Source organism: Gekko japonicus, unplaced genomic scaffold (assembly GCF_001447785.1).
Source record: "Gekko japonicus isolate JY-2015 unplaced genomic scaffold, Gekko_japonicus_V1.1 scaffold1983, whole genome shotgun sequence".
Taxonomy (NCBI): domain Eukaryota; kingdom Metazoa; phylum Chordata; class Lepidosauria; order Squamata; family Gekkonidae; genus Gekko; species Gekko japonicus.
In genome coordinates this window covers 107,916-130,768 of record NW_015169841.1, presented here as the reverse complement: position 1 = coordinate 130,768, position 22,853 = coordinate 107,916, and the positions used below count along the sequence as shown (strand labels likewise).

The 22,853-nt window shown below is 44.6% G+C and overlaps 1 long non-coding RNA gene across 1 annotated transcript in view; it reads right to left on the bottom strand.

Moving 5' to 3' along the window:
* LOC107115573 overlaps positions 1 to 22,853 on the bottom strand; it is a 62,219-nt gene that overhangs the window by 2,409 nt on the left and 36,957 nt on the right. The window contains exon 3 of the long non-coding RNA XR_001482678.1: positions 12,130 to 12,254. This is a non-coding gene — a long non-coding RNA (uncharacterized LOC107115573). The remainder of the gene's footprint in view (positions 1 to 12,129; positions 12,255 to 22,853) is intronic.

The following is a 22,853-nucleotide window of genomic DNA, read 5'->3' as shown; positions in this document are numbered from 1 at the left end:
TTTCATATTTCAATCACTCATTGAGTAAAGAAGTGTTTTCTTTTGTCCATCCTGAATCTGTTGATGTTGTTCAGTCACACAGTTGAGTCCGACTCTCCATGACCCCATGGACCACATCATGCCAGGCCCTCCTGTCTTCTACTGTTGATCAACTTCATTGGATGCCCTCAAGTTCTAATATTTTGGGAGTTCTAGTATTTTGAGAGAGGTTCTGCCAAGTACCAGGGAGGAAGCTGTCTAGCTTGTATCCAAGCATTCTCTGTGGAGGCTCCCACCTTGTGGAACGGCCTGCCTGAGAACATCAGGAAGGTTCCAATATTTCTCTCATTCCACAGGATTAGTAAAACAGAAATGTCCAGAACTGCATTTATATAATGGACATTGGGTGGTAGTATAATTAACAGTTTGGGAAGGTACTTTTATAAAGGGAGCAGGATTGTAACCTATTGCACAGTTTATTATAATATAATCTTGCTCTTACTATATTGTCTTAAACTTTTGTAATCCATTCTCTACGTTGTTTATAGTATTGTATACTGGCTTTTGTTTGCATTTTTCCTAATTTTGTAATCCTAGTCCTGTTTCATTGTTTGCTGGACATTTTATGCTGTCTGATAGTATTGTTTTATATTTCATAATCCACTTTGAGCCTTGGTGAGACAGGCTATAAATAAAGTAAACAAACAAAGGTCTATGTGGAAGCAGACTCATCCCATTGAACTCAGTGGAAACTGGGCAGAAAATTACACAACCCTCAGTTTTCACTACCAGGATTGAACTTGATCACAAAAAGTACAAGCTATATTTCTTGGTTCCCTGGATCTGTAACAAGAATTTTATCTGAAGAAGTGTGTTTGCACATGAAAGCTTATAGCTTGAATAAAATTTTGTTAGTCTTAAAGGTGCTGCTGGACTCAAGAATCGTTCTGGTTCAGTCTCTACCAATAAGGATTTCAGTCAGCACATATTTAACTACTTAACCTCAAACAGGGTCAGAGCTGGAGAAATAGGCCCCTTTATTTACACTGAGAGACAAGGCAGACTCTTATTTCAGATGCCTGGGGTATTATTATAATGTCATTTGCTCTGATTAATTGCTGCAAGGAGCCTAGGTGCTAAGCCAACAACACTGACTGATAAAATCTTAGGATATATAAACAGCTAGTGAAGTGCCTTGAATTGTAGGACTGTATTCTGCTTTCAAGGCAGGATGATTAACATTTTGTTTATTTAACTGACTGTTATGTTTTGTGTTGTTTTGTTAGCCACTTTGAGTCTAAGGAGAAAAGGTGGGACATAAATATTTTAAATTCTCAGTAATATGATCTGTATTTTTAAAAACCTTGTTGTCTTTGCAAAAAGCAGAGAGAGGAAGCAAAACTGTAACAAAGTCATGTATTAGTAAGAAGAGGTGATCTAGAAAAAAACCCAATGTTGATGCACCTATTTTCTTTTCAGAAAAGAAATATAACAAAATAATATATAAATGACCAGATCCCATGAGATGCCAAGCGTTTTCTATTGGGCAGCAGCTTCAGTGAAAAGAAACCCCCACACCTCTACAGTACACAAATCATTAGATCTTACTGTTTTCCACTGGAGAGCTGGCATAGTACAACAGCCAAGTGGTGAACCAGGAGATCCCTGGCTCAGATCTTGTCTGTCATTAATGCCACTAGAAGGGCAAGTCACTATGGCTTAGGTTTGCCAAGTCTGCCATATCCCAAACTCTGAAAACTGGTTTGCCAATTTCCTGGTGCAGCCAGATCTTCTGGAATTAACTAATCTCCAGACTACAGAGATCAATTCCCCTAGAGAAACATAGCTTCTTTGGAGGGTAGATTCTACGGCATTATACCCTGTTGAGGTCCCTCGTCCCCAAGCCTCATTCTTCCAGGCTCCACACCCCCAAATCTCCAGGATTTTTCCAACCTGGAGTTGGCAACCCTATCTGAAAATCATGGGAGTGCTGATGATAACAGAGGGTCAAGGCCAGTGATGTCACATTAAATTGTGGTTCTACTGGTAGTGCATTCACGTACCATTACAAATTGTCCCACATGATATCTGTGAATATGTGTAGACCCATTCATGGATCTGAAAAAAGACCATCCAGCACACAGAAATGTTTAAAAAATATATATGGAAATAACTATACCCTAAACATACAATGTAATTGATGCTGCCAGATTATTGCCTCGCATTTCCAGTTTTACAACAGCTAGAGTTCTGCCCCAATTATCACAAGCAAGTATGTATATAACTCTCAAAAGAAGCTGTCATGTATGTGGGCTAGCTGATGGCCCTGAGATTTCATCTAGGCACAAGGAGGCCATACAACAGTCCCAAAACCTTAGAGCCGAAGCTTTGGACCTGGCTCTATCTACATTACAGACTTTTATCCAACTTTTGCTGTCATTACTTCGTAGGGCTGTGAACCTCTAGGTGGGGCCTGGGTTCTGTCAGAAATTACAACTGATCTCCGAACTAGAGAGATCAGTTCCCAAGGAGAAAATGGCTGCTACAGAGGGTAGATTCTAGACATTATACCCTCTCAAGGCTTATCCTTTCCCCAAATATCACCTCCAAATCTCCAGGAATTTTCCAACCTGGAGTTAGTAACCCTATTGCATCCTCTAAGAATCCTGATCATTTGGCAAGATGCTGTAAGCATGTGTGTGAAGCTCCTTCCCCAATGGCCCCACTTGCTGCCCTTTGGCTGATGCACCACTTATACCCTGGGAGGCCTTCCTAGGGATCAGAATGGGTCAAGGAAGGGGTTTAAACATACCCACACCCTACTTTGTCTGGATTAGCTAGTGCTTCACACATGGAACTGACCTCCATCCAACTTCCTCCTCAGCCCTACAGAAGCCTCCTCTTTAAAGGGGGATTTGCTCCATGCCCTTATCGCTTTGATTCGATTAGGACCAGGCAGCAAACGGGCGCGATCACACTGCAACATCTGGGAAGCGGCGCGCACCCATCCCCAATCCGTCCCTTCAGGCCGAGAACGCTCAATAACCCCCCCCCCCCGATGAAATAGTAGGACCAACCTGAAACGCCGCAGCAAGTGTGGCCGTGGGATCACCGGCGCGCCCGTCTTCAGGAGCATTCGAGGCTCCCAGCCGAACTGCGCATGTGCACACATGCTCAGCCGGCTGCCTCGCTCTCCCTTCTGTGGCTTCTCCCCCACCCCGGCATCTGATCGTGCCAGGGAACAACTACGCGGTGGCTCAGGGGATCTGTCTGATCCCGCCACCGCGTGTCTCTTTTGGTGTGGCTCTAAAAAGCCACACTTTGGCCGCGTCAATTTCCCTCGTGTGACCGGGCCTAGTTAAAGGATGGAGATGGATGGCGAGAGGCCCATCTGCCTCATGGTGCCAAGAGAGGACAGCATGTCCCTCTCTTGGTGCATGCAGGTAGAGAGCAAGTCTTCATTCAGAGTGAGAGAGAAGCAGGAAAGGGAAATTATAATCTGCATATCAAAGAGGACAGTGGCAGAAGAGTAGATACAGGAAGGAAGGTCAGTGTGCCTATCTAGACTCTCTTGCCACTCATTCTGGAGGTCTGAGGCAGGGGACATCCCATCTGGAACTTCCAACAGCAGCAGGGTCCTCAGATGTTGGAGATGTGTGGGCCAATCAGGGCTAAAGATAATGATGTCATTGACATAGGCCAGACCAAAGCCTACCCCTCTCTCCCATCTGTCTGCACCTGTCCTACTGCAAGGTGCAGCATTCCCAGTTGCCCTTCCTCATGGTGAGCAGCTGCTGGCTGTCTCATTGCTCCAGATGAGCTTGGAGGGGTTGCAGGTCTGGCCAACGTCGTCCCCTTTCCACCCCTACTCACTCCTGCTGACAGCCCTGCTGCTCGACTGCTAGGCTGTCACATGGCTTTCCCAGCTGCAGGGGGGCCTGTCCCTGGACTTCCATTGTCTCCGCGGTGCACAGCTAATTGGTAGTAATTCCTCTGTCACAGTCAGGTGACTCACCGCATCTCCTTCTTCCCCACTGCTCCTGGCTGTCTCCATGGCTTTCTTAGGGGTGGAGAAGGGTTGTGGGCTTGGGCAACCCTGGACAACGTGTAAATATCCCCCAGTATTTTCTTTCCAAAGGATAAGCAGCGGGGGGGGGGTTAATTGTTTGAAAGGAACAATGAGGAAGATTAAACCTTTCCTCTCTAGACATGTTTCTGTTCAAATCACCCCTATAGAGTTGCTTTTTCACCTATGGGGGAGATTTTGAACAGCTTTTTGTCCCCGTCATTTCTCTATGCAACTTTCCCAAAGCTGTGTGTCTTTTTAAAAATTTTCAGGAGACTGTTACACAAGCAGGGCGACATCTAGTTTGGCCTTAATGCTGATCTACCTGACATGGCGGCTACTAGGATTACTGTGAGGTACTGTAAACACTCTGAAGCACTATGTAAAATGCTAAATATAGCATTAGTATTATTATCTGCCAAGGCACCTGTGTAGTAGCATGCTGTTATAAAACCAAATCAAAACACAATTAAAACCATTCTAAAATTATCTAACAATTTCAGAGAGGGAAAACACAATAGGAGGGTCGGCATCAGTCATGATGTCATGGCTTATGAATGTTCTTTCTGGCACAGCAACACAATTTAATGAAAATTGTGGTTTCAAAGGAGCATATTATATACCATTGTCTTTTTTGTATGTATCTCCCAGTTTAGCAGACTGGAACTGGAAGTTCAAGTTTACATGAGCTTATTTGCCGCATTGTGTTCCCCTCACACAATACAAGACATTGTGCTGCTCGCTACCTCCCAAGACCTGCCTTGCTAAGCCTTTTCTTCCCCAACATGCTTCACACAGATGAGCTTAATTGGATTCAAATTCTCTTGCAGTCATGGCTAGAGTATGTGGACTGTGAACATTGCAGATATGAACAAAGATGTAAACAGAAGTTAGTCTCTGAAAGATCTCTACCCTCTGCATGCATTTTCTAGTTTTATGTAGTCTGTTAAGTATATATTAAGCCAACCATGCCTCTTTTATGTGTGTAAATCAGCAGACCCTCCTGCTATAAAAAAGGGCCCTTCTGAGTTCACCTTTAGGATGTACAAGCTGCTAAAACAAGTAGTCCCCCAGCACTGCTGTAATCATGTCAGAGAATAAGTGGACAGGTAGTCCATAGGATGAGGGGTCTTCAGCCAGTGGGTTGGGATCAACTAGGGCTGCCAAGTCTCGTTGAATCGCGGCGGGGGATCGTCATTCTTCACAGGAGCTCTGCCGCGGAGGGCGGCAACAGGCGTTGCACCGCCGTCGCCAGGATGTGACGCTACGCGTCGCTCTGGCAACGGGACTCCAAACAGCCCCGTTGCCAGAGCGATGCGTAGCATCACATCCTGGCAATGGCGGTGTAACGCCTGTTGCCGTCCCCCGCGGCAGAGCTCCTGTGAAGAAAGACGATCCCCCACCGCGATTCAACAAGACTTGGCAGCCCTAGGATCAACTTAGGTGTGTTGTCCTTCCATGGACAGGCAGCATAAGAAGGACAGAAAGGAAAGTCACTCTGTGGTACTTTTTAGCATATAGGATTGGCAATCTCCCAGGTGGGAAATTCCTGAGAATTTGGGGCTGGAGACCTCATGAGAATAAGGTTTGGCAAGAGGATGGACTTCATTGGGGTATAATGCCATATAGTCCACCCTCCAAAGCAGCCATTTTCTCCAGGGAAACTGATCTCTGTAATCTGGAGATCAGTTGTGATTCCGGGAGATCTCCAGGCCCCACCTGGAGGCTGTATCAAAACACAAACACTCCGTGGATAACTTACAAACAGAAGTAAAAAGAATATATTATCCAAGACAATTTTAACAATTCTTAACAGTTCAACTATTTCTCCAATGTAAACACTCTTATAATTTCTTAAAGGGTGAGGATCCAGCAGTACTTAATACAAAAGACAATTTCCAAATAAAGTACACCAATCTTCTGTATAAGATGCTTCAGGAGAGCAGACGCTTCAAAAAAGTGTAAGTTCCACAGGAAAACAAAGGTTCCAAGCTAAAAAGCCCTAACCTCTTTAACCTTGTCATTTCTCCAAGCTAAAAAGCCCTAACCTCTTTAACCTTGTCATTTCTCCAAGCTAAAAAGCCCTAACCTCTTTAACCTTGTCATTTCTCCAAGCTAAAAAGCCCTAACCTCTTTAACCTTTCTCCATAGGGAAGATGTTCTTTCCCCTTAATCATTTTAGTTGCTCTTTTCTGTGCCTTTTCCAATGCTATAGTATCTTTTTGAAGTGTGGTGACCAGAACTGTACACAGTATTCCAAATGAGGCCACACCATAGATTTAAACAGTGGCATTATGATACTGGCTGATTTGTTTTCAATTCCCTTCCTAATAATCCCCAGCATAGCATTTGCCTTTTTTATTGCAGTTGCGCACTGAGTTGACATCTTCAGTGAGTTATTTACCATAACTCTAAGATCTCTCTCCTGGTCAGTTACTGCCAGTTTGGACCCCATCACTGGATATTAATAATTAGGATTTTTGGCTCTAATGTGCATTACTTTGCACTTGCCCACATTTTAAAAAATATATTATTTTTTATTATTGTCTCAGAAAAAAGGTGGGATACACATTCCACGAACTTTCATGTTGTTTGTGGTGGTTCGTGAATTACCAAGACAGACTGTGTCTGCTCAATTAAACCACTTATAAAACTTCAAAGCAACAGGGGGGTGGAAGTTTCCAGCTTTGGAAACACCAGTAGGATCCCTCCAAAGCTTAACAGGCACAGCTGGCTGCCAAAAACAGAGTTTCCATTCTTCTCTATGGGATCAGAATGCTATATATCTGCATATATATTAACAGACAGAGAGGTAGGGAACTTGTTAAAAGCAGAGCATATTTTTCCTTTATTTTTGATTGTGAACACCTGTCCCCTGCTGGGGTTTGGGTGCTAGGTGGATTCAGGGCTCTGAACCAGGCGACGAGAGGCCAGGCTACAGGGAAGATGTTTGGCTAACCCAGAGTTCTAACAGGAGCCTTGGCCGATCATGCAGCTGGCTAATTGGTAGCAGCATTTAACTCCACACTCTGGGCAGTACTCTTCGTGGAAGCAACAAGTCAGCTTTGTGCTGCTTACATTCACTTAGGCTCAGCTCTTGCACTTAGACTTTCGGACCCCCTGGCTTTGGACTTGGCTCTGTGTTTCTGGCTCATGACCCCGGCTTGGCTTTGGACTTTGCACTGTCTTCTTGGCTTCTGACCTTGGACTGTTCTGGACTCCCTTTGACTGGCACCCCAGCCCGTGACACAGAGAGGATGCAACCTGATGGTGATGCCCACCTGCAACCTCTCTGCCAAGGTCCTGACTTGTGGGAGAACAACTGGCTCCAATGTGGAGGCTGGCACCCGGTCCAGCCCTCAAATCAGGGGGATTACTTGCCCCAGGCTAGCAATATGAGTGCACAGCACATTGGTGGTGTCCTGGAAGGGCTTGAGGACATGCACCATTTGGGAGAGGGTCAGCCAATCACTGGAGCTGATGCTGATCTCCACTTCCCTGTGCAGGATGGTCATGGAGGAGATAATCCTCTTCTGCTCCACCAAACATCCAATCATGGCACAGGAAGAGTTCCTCATCCCCTCCCCCTGCCTCTCATGCAGCAGATGGGCAGATTTGATGCTGAGCAAGAAGTGGGTAGGCAGGCACCGACAGGTCTTGAGCAACAACCACATCTCAAGGGGGGCAGTGACCCAGGTGACCTTGACAGTGTTCCCCAGCCCCAGAGCATTCTTCACCACCAGCTGAAGCATGTGCGCTAGGCAGATGATGTGCTTGAGGTGCACTCACTTCACCTCTGCCAGCAGGTTGGTGCTGGCGTCCATGTCTGTGTAGCCATGGGTTACTTTGCTGCCACCCACCCTCTCCCTCAGGCTACTTTGTATCACACGGCAGTGATGTTTTGTGCTGTGTGGTCTGTATTCATCCCCTGAACATGGAGCAGAACCGTTTTGTAGCCCAGTGGCAGATCTGTACCCTCACAGTCCTACTAGCTACTCCAGAGGTCTGCCTTACGCTCTGGAGACCTGAGCCTTGACCATCACCACTGCAGCTGACAATTGGCAATGGCTACATCCTCTATGAGAAAGCCCCAGGAACACATCATAAGGAGGCTCTGAGACCCCTGGTGATGCCCTGCTAGTGGCCTGGTAGGATGGGTTTGGTGCTTGGGCATGGGGGCCTATGGTACACAGGGGGTAGACCTCTTCCCCCCCACAATAAGCACCCTTTGCACCCACTTTCACCCTCATGGTATACAGAGGTGTTCAGGAATTTGAAGCAAACAGAGGAGTGGCTTTTAACACTTTGTCATGCATAAACCATATTTTGTAGTCCTAGGAGCAATCCTAAGAGCTTGCTTCAAAATCCATTCGTCTGCTTCCCTTGCTCATGTGGTGTGACTAGGGTACCTGCCAAGCTGTTGTGGGGCAACTTTGGGGAACCCCTGTCAGAACTCTGGGGGATGTTTGCCTTTCTGTCATTCAGAACCTGCCTTTGAAGACTTGGGGTGGGCTGTGAGCATGGGGGGGATGCTTGCCTTGCTTCCAGTGTCTGGCGGGGAGGGGGGTCTGCCCAGGTGAAGTTTCCCTGTGAGTTTGGAGTCACTGGCTTGTTCCTGAGCTGTTCCATAGACCCCTGTAATTGCAGTTGTCTTTTCCAGAGAGAGCAATGGGGAGACCTTTTTTGGGGGGGGCATAGCTGGGACACCAGAAATGTAATCCACCCGCAACTTGGAGATATTGTAGAGGATTGGGCAGCAGGGTGAGGTTCCTTGTGCATTTGGTGTGTGTAGCTTGCAGGGGGTTCATTCTATACACTTTTTTTAAGCTCCCCATAGGGGATTTTTTTATTTATGCAATTTTCTACAAACTACAAAGAAATAAGGGAAGAGAAACTACAAACTAGGGGAGACATTGAGTGCCCACGAGTTCTTGTATTGTGAGAAAGCTAGAAAAGTACTTCTTTCTCGACCTGCTCTATCCCATGCATAACCTTACAAACCTCGATCATGTCACCCCTCAGTCGTCGTTTCTCCAAGCTAAAGAGCCCTAAGCGCTTTAAACTTTCCTCATAGGAAAAGTGTTCCAACCCTTTTATCATTCGAGTTGCCCTTTTCTGCACTTTTTCCAAAGCTATAATATCCTTTTTAAGGTTGGGTGACCAGACTGCACACAGTATTCCAAATGAGGTCGCACCATTTATTTATTTATTTATTTATTTTATTACATTTGTACCCCGCCCTCCCCACACGCGGGCTCAAGGCGGCTTACATAGGCACAACCGTGCAATAAAATGCAACACGATTAACACAATTTAGGCACCCAAAGTGCGATAAAATTACACAGTTAACCACTTAAAACACAATTCAAATAGTCTTCTAACCTTCTATCTGCTGGGAATAACAAAGCTCCCAGAATTAAGCTTCCTTTTTGACCCACTGTTTCCATCCATAGCATTTCTGTAGGCAAATAGATTTCTCTTAGATTCTCAGTTGAACTGGACTGTATACCCTCTCCGACATACAGAGTCTCTCCACTTCTGACCCTTCCCACCCTATCTGATATAATTTATATCCAGGAGTCACTGTGTTTTACTGATTATCCTCATCCTACCAAGTTTCTGAAATGCCCACAATGTCTATGTTCTCCTCTGACACTAAGCATTCCAGCTCCTCCATTTTACCTCCGACACTTCTAGTGTTGGCATATAAACATCTATAATTCCCCAGACATGTTATGCCTGCAACCTTCCTCCTGTGGCCTGTAGACCTTGTCAAGCAGTCAATATTGTTTGTCACCCTCTCAGTGGCCAGTCCTAATCCATCCTCTAGAACAGTAATAGCTACTCCTTCATCTCTTAGAGATGAGTCATCCTGAACCAGAGACATTTCATCTCCTGTCAGCTTTCCCCCAGGATTTAGTTTAAAACTGCTCTGCCACCTTTTTGATCTTAAGTGCCAGCAGCCTGGTTCCTTCTCAGGACAAGTGGAGGCTGTCTCTTTTGTATCGGTCCTGCTTGTTCCAAAAAGCATCCCAGTGCTGAACAAACTTAAACCCTTCCTCCCTACACCATCATCTCATCCCCACATTGAGACTCCTAATTTGTGCCTGTCTAGCTGGCCCTGTGCATGGAATAGGCAGCACTTGTGAAAAGGCTACCTTGGAGGTCCTAATCTTGAGTCTCCTGTAGAGATGGGCATGAACCAATTGATAAACTAAAGTTCATCATGAATTCATCAGCCACAAACCACAAACCAAACTGAACTGCAAAAAATGTGGATCATGCCCATCCCTAGTCTCCTATCTTTTTTCCCAGGACCACACACTTCCCTACACAGAACAAGGACACTGTGACTCCTGTCTGTCCTTGCAAGCACACACATGCTGTCACCTGGGCATTAAAGATAAGTCTTGGGTGTGGAAAAGCTGAAGACCATTGAGATGAACCCCCCCACACACACACGTTTGTTTAACTCATTGTGTTGTTCATCGATGCAAGCTGGTTCAAAAACTGATTAATTTTAAAGAACTTTCACTTCAAAAGGAATATATAAGAAAATATTACTTTGATTGAGGAAAGAGGAGCCATCCAGCACTCAATCCTAGTGAAGTATCTATATACTGAAAAGGCTGCCATCCCTAGTGGACCCCTATACCCTCATAAATTCTCTCCTCAGTCCCTCTAATAATCGTATACCAAGGAAATTAATTAAGTGACATGTGTGTACCTGACATTTACATGTTAATTGGGTTTTAGCACTCAGCAAAATTATTTTTCATAGCCACTGCACCCTGAGTGTCAGGGTTGTCTCAGTATGCCACGTGAGTTGTCAGATCACTAACCTAATCCTTCCATTTGGTGCCCTTAAAAAACTGAAGATTTTTAATATTTTAATTTGGCTCTTTTTTTAAAAAAAAAAGGCAGTTTCAGTCTTGGGCTGTGGGTTGCTGCTGTTTTGTTAGTATTGTTGCTGAAATGTCAAGTATGGAATCTATACTTCATTATTCTAAACTACCTAAAGATCTAGTTTTACAGGCAATGTTTGGTAATTATGTGTCCCTATATTTCCTTTAAAAGTGTTTCACAACTCTCTCTCAATATCTTTTAACTGCCTGGAGAACTGAGCATTTATCTTCATGGCTTTGTGACCAAGGGGAGGGGGAGCACGCCTCTCTCAGTTCTCTTATTGTTGCCGTAAGGGAAGGACAAATTTCAGCAAGCTGATCTGACAACATCCGTGACTGAAAAAAGGCAATAAAACACCTCAGGATTCTGGTGAGATGGCACTTGTAAAAAATATGTGGACTGTGGTACAAAAATGGCACAAAATGACAAACATTTATTTATTTATTAATTAAATGTATATCCCGCTTCTCTTCCCAAATGGGTTCAGGGCGGGTAACATCAAAGCACATAACAATAAAAACCAGTTAACACAATTAATCTAAAAACAACTAAAACCAGAAACAGTTAATCAATTAAAAGATGGCAAGAAACAATTTAAACCCCCCATAAACCGGATAGATGATACTGGAGTCACATTTACATAACCCAAGACTCTATATAGGTAGATGATCCAGACCGCCTCTCTGCAGGGTAGTCTCTACATGGGCTCTGTACAGAGAGGCCAGCTAGTTGGGTGTCCACTGCCTCAACTAAGAGCCTGGTGGAACTGTAATAAGTTCCGCAAGCCCTGATCTCAAGTGGGAGCATGTTCCACCAGGTAAAGGCCAGGACAGTGAAGGTCCTGGCCCTAGTTGAGGCTAAGTGGAGGGCCAGGGACAACCAGAACATAATTTGTGTTTGTTGTGCCTTGGAGAAGGTCACAACACAGCTTCTTGTCTGGCTTGCTGTCTTTTAACCCCCAAGGCCAGTGAAGGATGGGCAGTGTATTTAAAAGTAGTGTTGTGTGGGAAAGCTTTGGGAGCTTCTCAGGCCACCATTGAAAAGGGTATGGGTGCCAAGACAGTGACGAGAGCTCCCTCAGTAAGCTCCATGACGGCCCCTTCACCACCTGAAACACCAACCCTAATACAATCCTCTTCTGAAAAGCCAACAAAAAGGCGAAGAAAAAAAATACACACCGCATATTGCTGGCATGCTTGCCATCGCCGAGCTGCAGTGTGCCTTCTCAGCAGCAACGATCCCCATCATCACCATCTCTGTGGTTGAAATCTCCTGGGGGTTGACAATACACACTTGCATTGACCTAGAAATTAACATAGACCCCAATTTACTAGGCGTTTTAGATACTCTGGTTATAGATATCAGGCTTTTTCTCAACGCTCTGCAAAGCCGCAGTACTCTCAACAACCTTAAGGGATGGAGCAATGTATAGACAAGAACAACAATCCTTCCCAATCATCCAGGGAACAGCAGCAAAGGGGTTCTGGACTCCCCTGACTAGATAAGGAGAGATTTTCCTGAATAGGTTGGCTATGTTCTCCATGTTCTAGTTCTCTGTTACAAATGATATATGGGTATTATCTATAATAAATGATGGTTATATGTTGGAGTTCCAGTCTCTGCCTCCTTGCCATCTCCCTTCTGGTACTCCCACACAGTGTACACCATTCCTCAACAAGGAGGTCACTACACTGTTGCAGAAAGGAGCTATAGTGAAGTGTCCCCAATACTCACACCAATATGGATTTTTCCCAGGTTTTTTGCAATAGTGGTGATATGTGAGCTATCTTGGACCTTTGGGTCCTAAATAAGTTTCTCTATGTACTGAAGTTCAGAATGCTGTCCTTGCAAGAGGTCCTACCCCTTCTGTTTAGGGGGATGTGGTTTGCTACCGTTGACCTCAGGGATGCTTACTTTCATGTTGCTATATGTCTATCCTGTAGGAAGTATTTGCATTTCTTGTATGGTGAGTACAATGTTTATGAGTATAATGTGTTGCCCTTTGGTTTAGCATCAGTTCCCAGGATTTTTACTAAATGCACTTCAGTACTGGTATCTTACCTTAGGTACCAAGGTTGTACAATATATCCATGGTTAGATGACTGGCTTTTGGTAGCCAAGTCCCCGATTGCTCACTGTGAGCTTGACCTGTGCACTAATGACCCTTGACAAGCTAGGGTTCATTATCAATGCAGAAAAGTCACATTTAATTCCAACCCAGAACATTGAATTTATAGATGCCCACCTTGACTCGGTGTCCAGGCGGCTCGAATTAAATCACTAACAGCTTCCTATCTCGCAGATTTCAAATGGTGAGGAATATTCAGAAACTGCTAGGATATATGGCATCCATAACAGCTGTCACCAATGCTCTCTCTAAGTGGTGGAGTCTTGTGAGCAAAAATTCTATTTTCTGAGCTACTGGCATTAAAGTTGTGAGCGAGCGATGTGGCTACTGCATAAATTAGTTTGTTTTGGAGCCATCCTTCCTGAGCTACGACAGGTTGGAGAGCTTAGTGCTCTGTGCTGTGATTCTCCCCTTCTAAAATTTTACATAGAAAAGGTAGTGCTTAGACCACAACTCGAATTTCTGCCTAAAGTAGTCTCAAAATTCCACTTAGCTCAGAATATTACCCTCCCAGGTTTTTTCCCATCTCTGAGCGATGTTGCAGAAAAAACTTTACACACATGAGATGTTAGGAGGGCTCTTCTCTTTTATTTGAAAGGGACAGAAGAGTTCAGGAGAGACAGTCCTTATTTGTTTGCTTCAGAGGTCATAATAAAGGTAGAGCAGCCACTACACAGACGCTATCTAGATGGGTGGTGTTATGTATTAGGGCTGGAATATTCCAAGACTGGGTACCAGAGACTGGCTGAGCTTAGAGCTCCAGAACAATAGCCCACCAGGACTCTGGAGGTGACCAATGAGAAACTAATGTTATGTAAATAGCCTATCGTTGGAAGTTGGGTGTGTTTGCGTGTGGTTTATGCATGCTATTTAAACAGGATTATTGTCCTGTATCTACTTGTATCTACTGAATCACTACTTGTATCTGCTGAATCACTTAATAAAGTAGAGCTGTTCACTGCAATATGTCTTGAACCCAGTATTTAATTCAAGGTGGCTGTGGAGAAAGCAGTGTTACAGTCAGGGGTCGTTTGGGGCCGGAGCGCACTGGAGTGCTGCTCTGGCAGCCCAGGAGCAGGCAAAATGGCGGTGGCGGCAAGCTCCGCCCCCAGCTCCCAGCCCCCAAGCTCCTTCTCTCTAGAGTCATGCCACTGGCCCCATATAATAGAATAGAGAGATCATGCCGCTGCTGCAGCACAACTCTAGAGAGAAGGGGTTTAAACTTTAAACCCCTTCTCTCTTCATTTCTCCTACTGCACAAGTGCTCTCTTCTGTTGGCTTCAATTGGGGGCGGAGCATCACCATAGTTTGCAATATTAATTATGCCCCCCTTGCCGCGTGCAGGCGCAGCTAGTTGTCATTCAAGCTGCTTGAAGCGAAGGTTCCTTCTTCCCCCGCCAGCGCCGACCTCCTGATCTTGTGCAGAACGCTCTGGCAGAGTCTTCTTGCACCGAAGCAGTGGAAACAGCTGATTGCTGTCAGTCTGGTTTTCATTCCCTCTTTTTCTGGGGGTGGGCTTGAGCTGTAAACTGGCCTTGCGAAAGCGTTCAGACTGCAGTTGTGGGTGCTTTTTTTGGATTCAGCCTGGGTTCAGGAGGTTGGCGCTGGTGGGAAAAATAGTAGATTGATATGCAATGGCCGATTCACTGTTTGGGGTCGCTTTCTTGTTGGAGCAGTGGGTTGCACTTTGTTTTTTGTGCGCTGAGAAAAGGCGGGGAAATGAGCGAGTGGAGTGTGCTGCAGAGCATCGGCAGCGGGCCCGTGTGAGACCTGTGAGAAGAGGCTGCTGGGCCACGTGGCTCCAATCTGAATTCTGTCTCCTCTTCTCCCACCCTAGGCGCACGTGGGTAGAGGCAAGCCCAGGTGGAAAGTGATTGCGAGGCCAGCGGGCACACCGCTTGGCCACGTGAAGAGGCCGCTCGCCAAAGGCAGTCCTCTTTTAGGCAGGCTTCCTTAATGGGCCCAGAGAGCACCTGACTGTGGCCACTTGACCTTGGCCGGATAGAGTTTGCCCTTTGGTAGCCATTTTGCCTCCCTCTTAGACCCTTAAGCTTGGCTCTAGTGAGGCTTCTCATTTGGAAATGAGAGCGAGCAAGGTCTTGTGCTGCATTACTTGGACCACCCCCCCCTTTCTTGTTGTCCTGGCTTGCAGTAGAAATGGAGTGAGGTAGTTTTCTTCATCCCAGGCCTTTGCACACTTGGGAAATGATGCATGTATAAAGCAGGAAGTTCCCGAATCTTGTTTGGAAATGGTTCCCAGTTCAAGGGAGGAGGGTGATGAGAAAAAGGCAGATATCAGGACATGACGGTGCTGAAATCACACATCTATCAGCCTGTTGTGTAAAATTAAAATAAGAGCATTCAGAGGTAAATTTTAATGTCAGGCAGATAATATCTGATGGGTTTTGGTCAGGGTTGTAATGGGAGGGGTTGTATTTGGCTTTCCCACCAGTTTGTTGGTGTCTCGCTCTCTGTGTGAGGACCATAGAGCCTGTATTACAAAAGATTACTACTGGGCTTGCTCCCAGGGGAGTATTCTGAGCATTGCAGCAGCTCCGAGAGATGCAAAAAGCCATCCAGGATTTCTGCAGGCAGGATAGAGACTTCAGAGGTTTAAAGGGTTGATACGCTTAAAAATCCCTCAGACTCTTATTTCCCCTGTGATGATCTTAAAAATAGCTTTGCTTTGGGGCAAATTCTGCAGAAGCTCAGGGCCTTTCCTTTCAAAATACTTAGGTATAGGTTTTAGGTGCCAGTTCCAAGGCTAACGCTTGTGTAGCTTTGTCTGCAACCTGAGTTAGGGCAGAGCCTTTAAGGTTTGGGTTGATGATCATCCATTATTTGGAAACCAAAATTAATGATTTCCCAAGACATCTTTGGGAACCGGGATTTATTCATGTAGGTGCCTGTTGTTTCAGGAGAGGTGGCATTGCATTGGTAGTGGATCTGCACCCCCACCAAACCAAAGTACTTGTATGCACAGGTCAAATTTTGTATATGTTTACTCAGAAGTAAGTTTCACTAAGTCTAATGAGGATTACTCCCTAATAGCTGTGCAAATAGGACTCCAAGGATCTCAAGTAGCAGGTGTGGAGAAACATCCTACTTTTCCTGATACGTCAGAGTACCACTGCCAATCAGAAGTGACAATGTCAAGCAAGGTGGACTAAAGAGTCTGACAGTGTAAATCAGCTTCTTATGTCCATATAAATAGGGCTGTCCAAAACCACTCTGGATGCATCAATGGCCACTACCTGGAGATTTCTGGGGTGGAGCCTGAGCAGTGGGTGTTGCCTTCTGACACATTTCTGTCAGGGTGTGTGTCATATGCAAATAAGTTATGCTAATGAGCTCCTGCACCTCTTTTTCTACGAAATGACCCCTGGTTACAGTCACTCTTCTGTTGATCCAGCCCACGCCCTCCTCCATGATGACTGAACTTGCTGTTCTCCCATGTGGGACTTCACAGAAGCCACAAAGATGAAAACAGAGTTGCACTTACCTGTAATCGCTGTTCATCGAGTGGCCTTCTGTGCAGGCACACATCCCTCCCTCCTTTCCCTGCTGAGGGCTGCTAGCTTCGGCTCAGGTTCTTATGGTGTTGAAGGGAGAACTGAGGGAGGAGTGTTTCCCCTCTCCTTGGTCATGTGACCATTTGGGCAGGAAAAATATGAAGCATGTTGCAGAGAGGGAGAGCACTCCTGGGACTCTAGAATCTTCTCAAATAGCTTGCTAGCTCCTTTCCATGGGCCAGCCTGTGGAAGTGCAGTCCCATGTGTGCCTGCACAGAAGACCACTTGATGAACAGCAGTTACAGGTAAGTGCAACCTTATTTTCTGCCTCTTTTGCTGAAGCCTTGACTTTAGCATATGTATAGATTCTGCACAGCATATTAACATTAACATGGTCTAGGCTATTAGAAAAATTGAGATAAATTTACAAGGACTATGCTCAATACCCCATGTGCATGCATATGTGTATGTGTACTTACATATATTTAAAATGTATATACATATACATAATCTTTTGGGAATGTAGTTTTCCTAAGATTCTGCATAAAGGAAATAGCTGTGGCAATGCCAAGGACTACCAGTGCAAACATAAGGAGAGCTATACCCTTCTAAGACTTTAATGAGCCAACAAGGGTGTAATGCTAGATAGGATTGCACTCCCAGTTCTCTCTCAGACACAAATTGTCTAGCAATATGTACTTCTGATTTGTACACAAACTGAGTTTGAGCAGCAAGAATACAGACACTGTGTTTGGACATGGCAGGTAGTATAAAAGGCTCCAACCCATATCCCAGGAATACTAGTTGTGCTCCTAGTAGGAGGGTTTGGATTTTAGCAGGCACTTCTTATAATATCTGTAGAAAAGCTGAGTGCACTAAAACAGCATGACTGGAGCTTTTGGTGCTCCCTCTTTACCAGAGCAGTGGTGAGCAAGTCCCTTGTGGGCTACTTCTCTCTCTCATCTCCACAATCGACTCAAACATGTAAAATTTAAAAAACCAGAGATTTTGGCTCTCTTAACAGATACATCTATATTATATAGGGACTCCTGTTTAAGAACATAAGAAGTGCCTTCCCAGATCAGACTCCACCAACATTCCTTGCAAGATTCCCAGCTCTAGATGGCCTGCTAGAGAGCTAGCTAGAAATACATCCACAGATCACAATCTATCTTCTGCCCAGTCCTGTTTTTTTTTAATGTGTACTGCATCTTTTCAGTCTGCGGCGTTTAAAATATCTTTATTGTGGGGGGGGGAAAACAGAGATTACCACTAATATAGCAAAAATATCCTGGGACGGAGCCTGGTTAGCAAGTAAACAAGAGGGCAGGTCAAGATCATTCTTCAGGGCCAACGCATATAAACAAAAACATTCCAGTTAATATCTACATGTGGACAACCTCAGTTGAGTTGCAGCTACAACAATGTGCAATTGTATTAATAATTTATGGTGGTAGCATCAGTTGGAAGTTAGAAATGCTATCATGAACAAGTTGCTGAATTGATTATTGCAAAATATAAATATTTCTCCAAAATCCTGAGAATCATTTCTGCCTTAAAAAAAAAAAAGAAACATTTATTTAATTTAAATATATATATTTCTCCATCTGCAATGACTTTGTGTAAGCCTTGGTAAAGTGGTTATCTGAGCAATCCGTCACATGCCCAGAACCCAATTTAGCATGCCATTGCAGACTCTTCTATATCGAGATCTTGGCACATGGAGCAGTGCTCAAACACCCACTTTACCACATTTGGTCTGAGCTGACAAAAACAGAAAAGATGGAAAATAAGCCACCTTAAAGCATCATGTGATTTGATCCACGCTCTCATTGGACAAAGTGATGCATTTGGTACTGCTAGGGACCTCATGATTCTTCCACCAAACATATATTGATTCCAAATAGTCATTGTACATTCATTCCTCTTTGCTCATCCAATACCATTAATGATTTCCAAATGACTATGCAACTGAAATAAAGTTGGAATATTAAGACTGTTGATGAAAATCCATACATTTTGCTTGATGTACTGTTGTAAGAGGAGAAAAATCTAGATTCCACATTACTACAATACTATGGATGCTGGTTTCCACTAGATACAGATTCTTAAGAATCAAATGCAATTTAAGATCAACTTGGTATTTAAAATAAATTGACTAGGATTAAATTAAATCTGTTTGGATATGTGGACATTTCGTCTCAATGTACCATCTTTTCTTATTATCTGGCCCAAATCACTTTCAGAAGCTAGCATACTACCTGTCACCCTGTTTCTGACCAGTAGACACAATTTGTTGGTTCTAAAACGTTTCCTTCTGCTGGTGATGGAGCCTTCCTTTGACAAAGGAGGTTTGGTCTGGCAAAGAGGCATGTTTCATCAGTGACAGGTACCTTGCCTTGGAGAAGGACTCTTTTTCAGTGGAATGGAACCATTCTGTTCAATACAGCATTTGCCATGTGGATTACATGTAGGCTTGCCAAGCCCCCGCTGGGGGCAGGTAAATTCCCACCCAGGAGGCCTGTTACCTGCCTCCGACGGATTGGGCCCCGGGGGGGAACTCCACCCTCTGCTGGAGGGCATCCCCAGCATGATGATGTCACCTGGAGGTGACATCATCATGCTGGCCACATTGTGGGGGCGACACTCTGTGAATCGAGGGAAAACTCTATGGTTTTCCCTCGAGTTACGGTGCCCCGCCCCCAACGTGGGCGACGCGATGATGTCACTTCCGGTGACGTCATCGTGGCGCGCGCTTGGCGCACATGCAGGGAGACTCCCGACAGAGCCAGGAATCCCCCCGCTTTGCAGGTAAGTCGACTTGGCAACCCTAATTACATGCCAAGTTTTGAGATTGTGCATGTACACACCAGTCTTCACGTTCAGCTAGGGATGCCAGCCTCCAAGTGAGACCTGGGGATCCCCCTGGAATTACAGCTCATCTCCAGACTACAGAGCTAATTTCCCCTGCAGAAAATGGCTCCTTTGGAGGGTGGACTCTATGGCATTGTGCAGCACTGATATCCCTGTCCTCCCCAGGCTCCATCCCTAAATCTCCAGGCGTTTCCCATCCTGTATCTGGCAAAAAACAAAACAAATACAAAAACACAACCATACCCTGTTGGTGGCCAGGGGGGATCTGGCAACCCTATTTCATCTTCTTTTGTGTTGCCCTTCCAAGTTTGTTCTGCCTCCAATAAGAACGTGTAACTCAGACATAATTAGTTTGGTCCAGCACAAAATGTCTATTTGTGCTAGAGCTCTTGTGCAAGCAGAAATGCCTGCATTTTTTCCCCAATCGTTACTTGGGCTGACTGTCTCTCCACTTGTGTTTCCTCTTACACTAGTTTTTGTGCAACCAAGGCTGGAGTTTCAGAAAAAGGACCCAGAAACTTCTTTATTCTCAAACTAGCATCCTGAGTGGGAGGAGATTGTAGCACAAGATCTTGCATGCATATGCCATTGTATATATGAACAAACTAGGCCTGGGGCTGGAGATGCTGCACAAGACAACGAGCAATGCCTTCTGCAAGCAGAACACCAAGCAGATTTCTTATTTCATTTGGGCATTTCTGGATCCAACTGTCTTTTCTGTTTTACACCAAGAATGTTACAAATAGGAAGACACACATTTTCTCCAGATCTGAAGGTGAGAATATCCTGTCTCAAACAGCTATGTTATTTTTCATCCCTCTCCAGCGTTCCTTCCCTTTTTCTGTTTTGTCCAGGATGTTGACTCACTAACTGAACACTGAATTCCTCTCAAACTGAACTTTTGATTTGTCCCCATACCACGTCTTCTATTGATGTCTTCTCCCTTTTCTCAGACGATCTTATTATTTGTTCATTGTCACACGTTTTTAACTTGTGGGTTATATTTGACCTTTTCCTCCTTTCTTTCATTCAGGCTACAGCTAAGTGTTGACAGTTCTTGCTTCAGAAACTCCATCCATTTTCCCACTGATAAAGCTAATATATTGGTTGATTTTTGTTATTCTTTCTAAACTTCATTAGTCTTTCTGACCTACCTATTTCTCAACTGTAGCCTTTTCTCCTTTCAGCTCTGCTGCCCACATTGTATTTTCTGCTTGTCACTTTTCTCACATTCTGTTATTATACTCCTTTCAGCTGGCTTCTCTTTCCTTTTTCATATTTACTAGCCATCTCATTTTTGTTTATAAATGTTAATTTTCTCTTGCTCGACATTACTTTCTTAATAACAAGGAGTCTTGTAGTATCATAAAAAGCAACACATTTATTGTGGCATAAGCTTTCATGAACTTAAACCGACTTCAGTAGTTGCATGAAGTGTTACATTGAGTTGGCAGAAAGAGATATACACAAAGCCGTAAACTGTTGAATAGGCCTACACAATATGTGATTCACCGAGCTGAATAAGGTTCACAAACCATGCTTGGTAACTGAGCATAAACCGTCTGCTAGTGTGTTAGTAGTCAGGTCCCTCCACCTGCGGAAGGGTAGTTAGCGGCAGAGAGAAAACACCCTTCATACACATATCACCTCAAAAAATCATACACTGCTTGGCCTGAAAGTCACACCAAATGGATGCCAGCAAGAGACAAACCAGAGACAGGCCTGGTAAAATATTTCTGCTTTTGTTGTTGTTCAGTCGCACAGTCGAGTCTGACTCTTCGCGACCCCATGAACAAGATCCCGCCAGGCTCTCCTGTCCTCCGCTGTCCTCTGAAGTTTGCTCAACTTCATGCTCGTTGCATCTATGACACTGTCCAACCATCTCATCCTTTGCCGTCCCCGTCTTCTTTGACCTTCAATCTTTCCCGGCATCTTCTGCTTTTGGAAGGTGACAAAGCAGTCGGCAGGCTGACTAACTGCCCCCCCCCATGCATACTTTAGACCAAACACTGGCCGTTTCTCAGGTGCTTCCAAAGACCTGATTCTTAATTGTATAGCCTTCCCCTAAATTGCTTTCTCCCCCTCCTTCCTTTAATTTCTTCTTAGCTAGTTTGGGTGTTTGGAAGTGCGTCCTGTTTGTATGTTTTTGCCCTTTTATCATTTTTTAATAAAACAGCTTCAATTGGACATCTGACTGGTTTGAGTTTTCTATAAAGGAAAAATCCCCATAAACATTGGTGGAGATCCCGTTACCCCTCTCACTTGTCTCCATTGAGCTAATTTCCCCCAATTAATAGACCGCCTATTTGTGTAACAAATTCTGCCTGCTTGGGCAGGTTGTCCCACACACAGCAGGTCCCAATACTTGGTTGGTGGATTGTTTAGTTTGGTGAACCATAAGTTGTGCAGGTCTGCAGCAATGTTCCCTCTAAACTGTGGAGTCTTGTGAGCAAAAATTCTGCTTTATGAGCTCCTGGCATTAAAGTTGTGAGCGAGCCATTTGGCTGCTGCATACATTAGTTTGCTCTGGAGCCATCCTTCCTGAGCTAAGGCAAAAATCTGTGAGCTGGAGGCTAAAAACTGTGAGCTAGCTCACACTAACTCAGCTTAGAGGGAACACTGGTCTGCAGTAGAGGCAGGATGAGCTATTAGAGAGAGAGGCAGGATGGCCCTGTATCCCAGGGCATGCATGGTAAAGGTCAGGTGAAAACCAGTTTTTTAAAAAGCGCAAATGATCCAACCAGAGTGGCAATGGACCAGTCTCACCTGCTAATGAATTTGCAAAGTACGGTCAGTCTGTATATAAGGGACATTTAACAAAATCAAAGGTAGCAGTACTTCAGCTGCAGAGTTTCAAAGGTAGAGTCCAGTGAGAAGCTGTTGAATTGAATTGAAATTCATATGCAGATTTGATACTATTAGACTTGAATTCAATAGGGACCCTAGCTCACTGCAGAAAGTCACTGTTCTTCATATGTATAGATAGATTTTGATATGTGGCTATAGCTATATTGTTATCTTGGTTGCAGCAGACTAATATAGCTATGTTCTGGAATGATCTTCCCAGCTATCTCTTTATGTTCCTGGATATTCCTCCTCTTCCTCCTCCTTCGCCATCATGTCACAGCCCAGTTATGGCAACCCCTCATGGGGTTTTCAGGGCAAGAAACTTCTGAGATTTGCCATTGCCTGCCTCTGTGTAGCAATCCTGGACTTTCTTAGTGGTCTCCCATCCAAATATTTACCAGGGCTGACCTACTTAGCTTTTGAGATCTGTTGAGATCAGGGTAACCTGGACGATCCAAGGTCAGGTCCTCTTTTTGTACAAGGGACTTTGAAAAGCAAGAGCTTTATTGTCAATCTCAGATCATATATATATGTGTGTGTG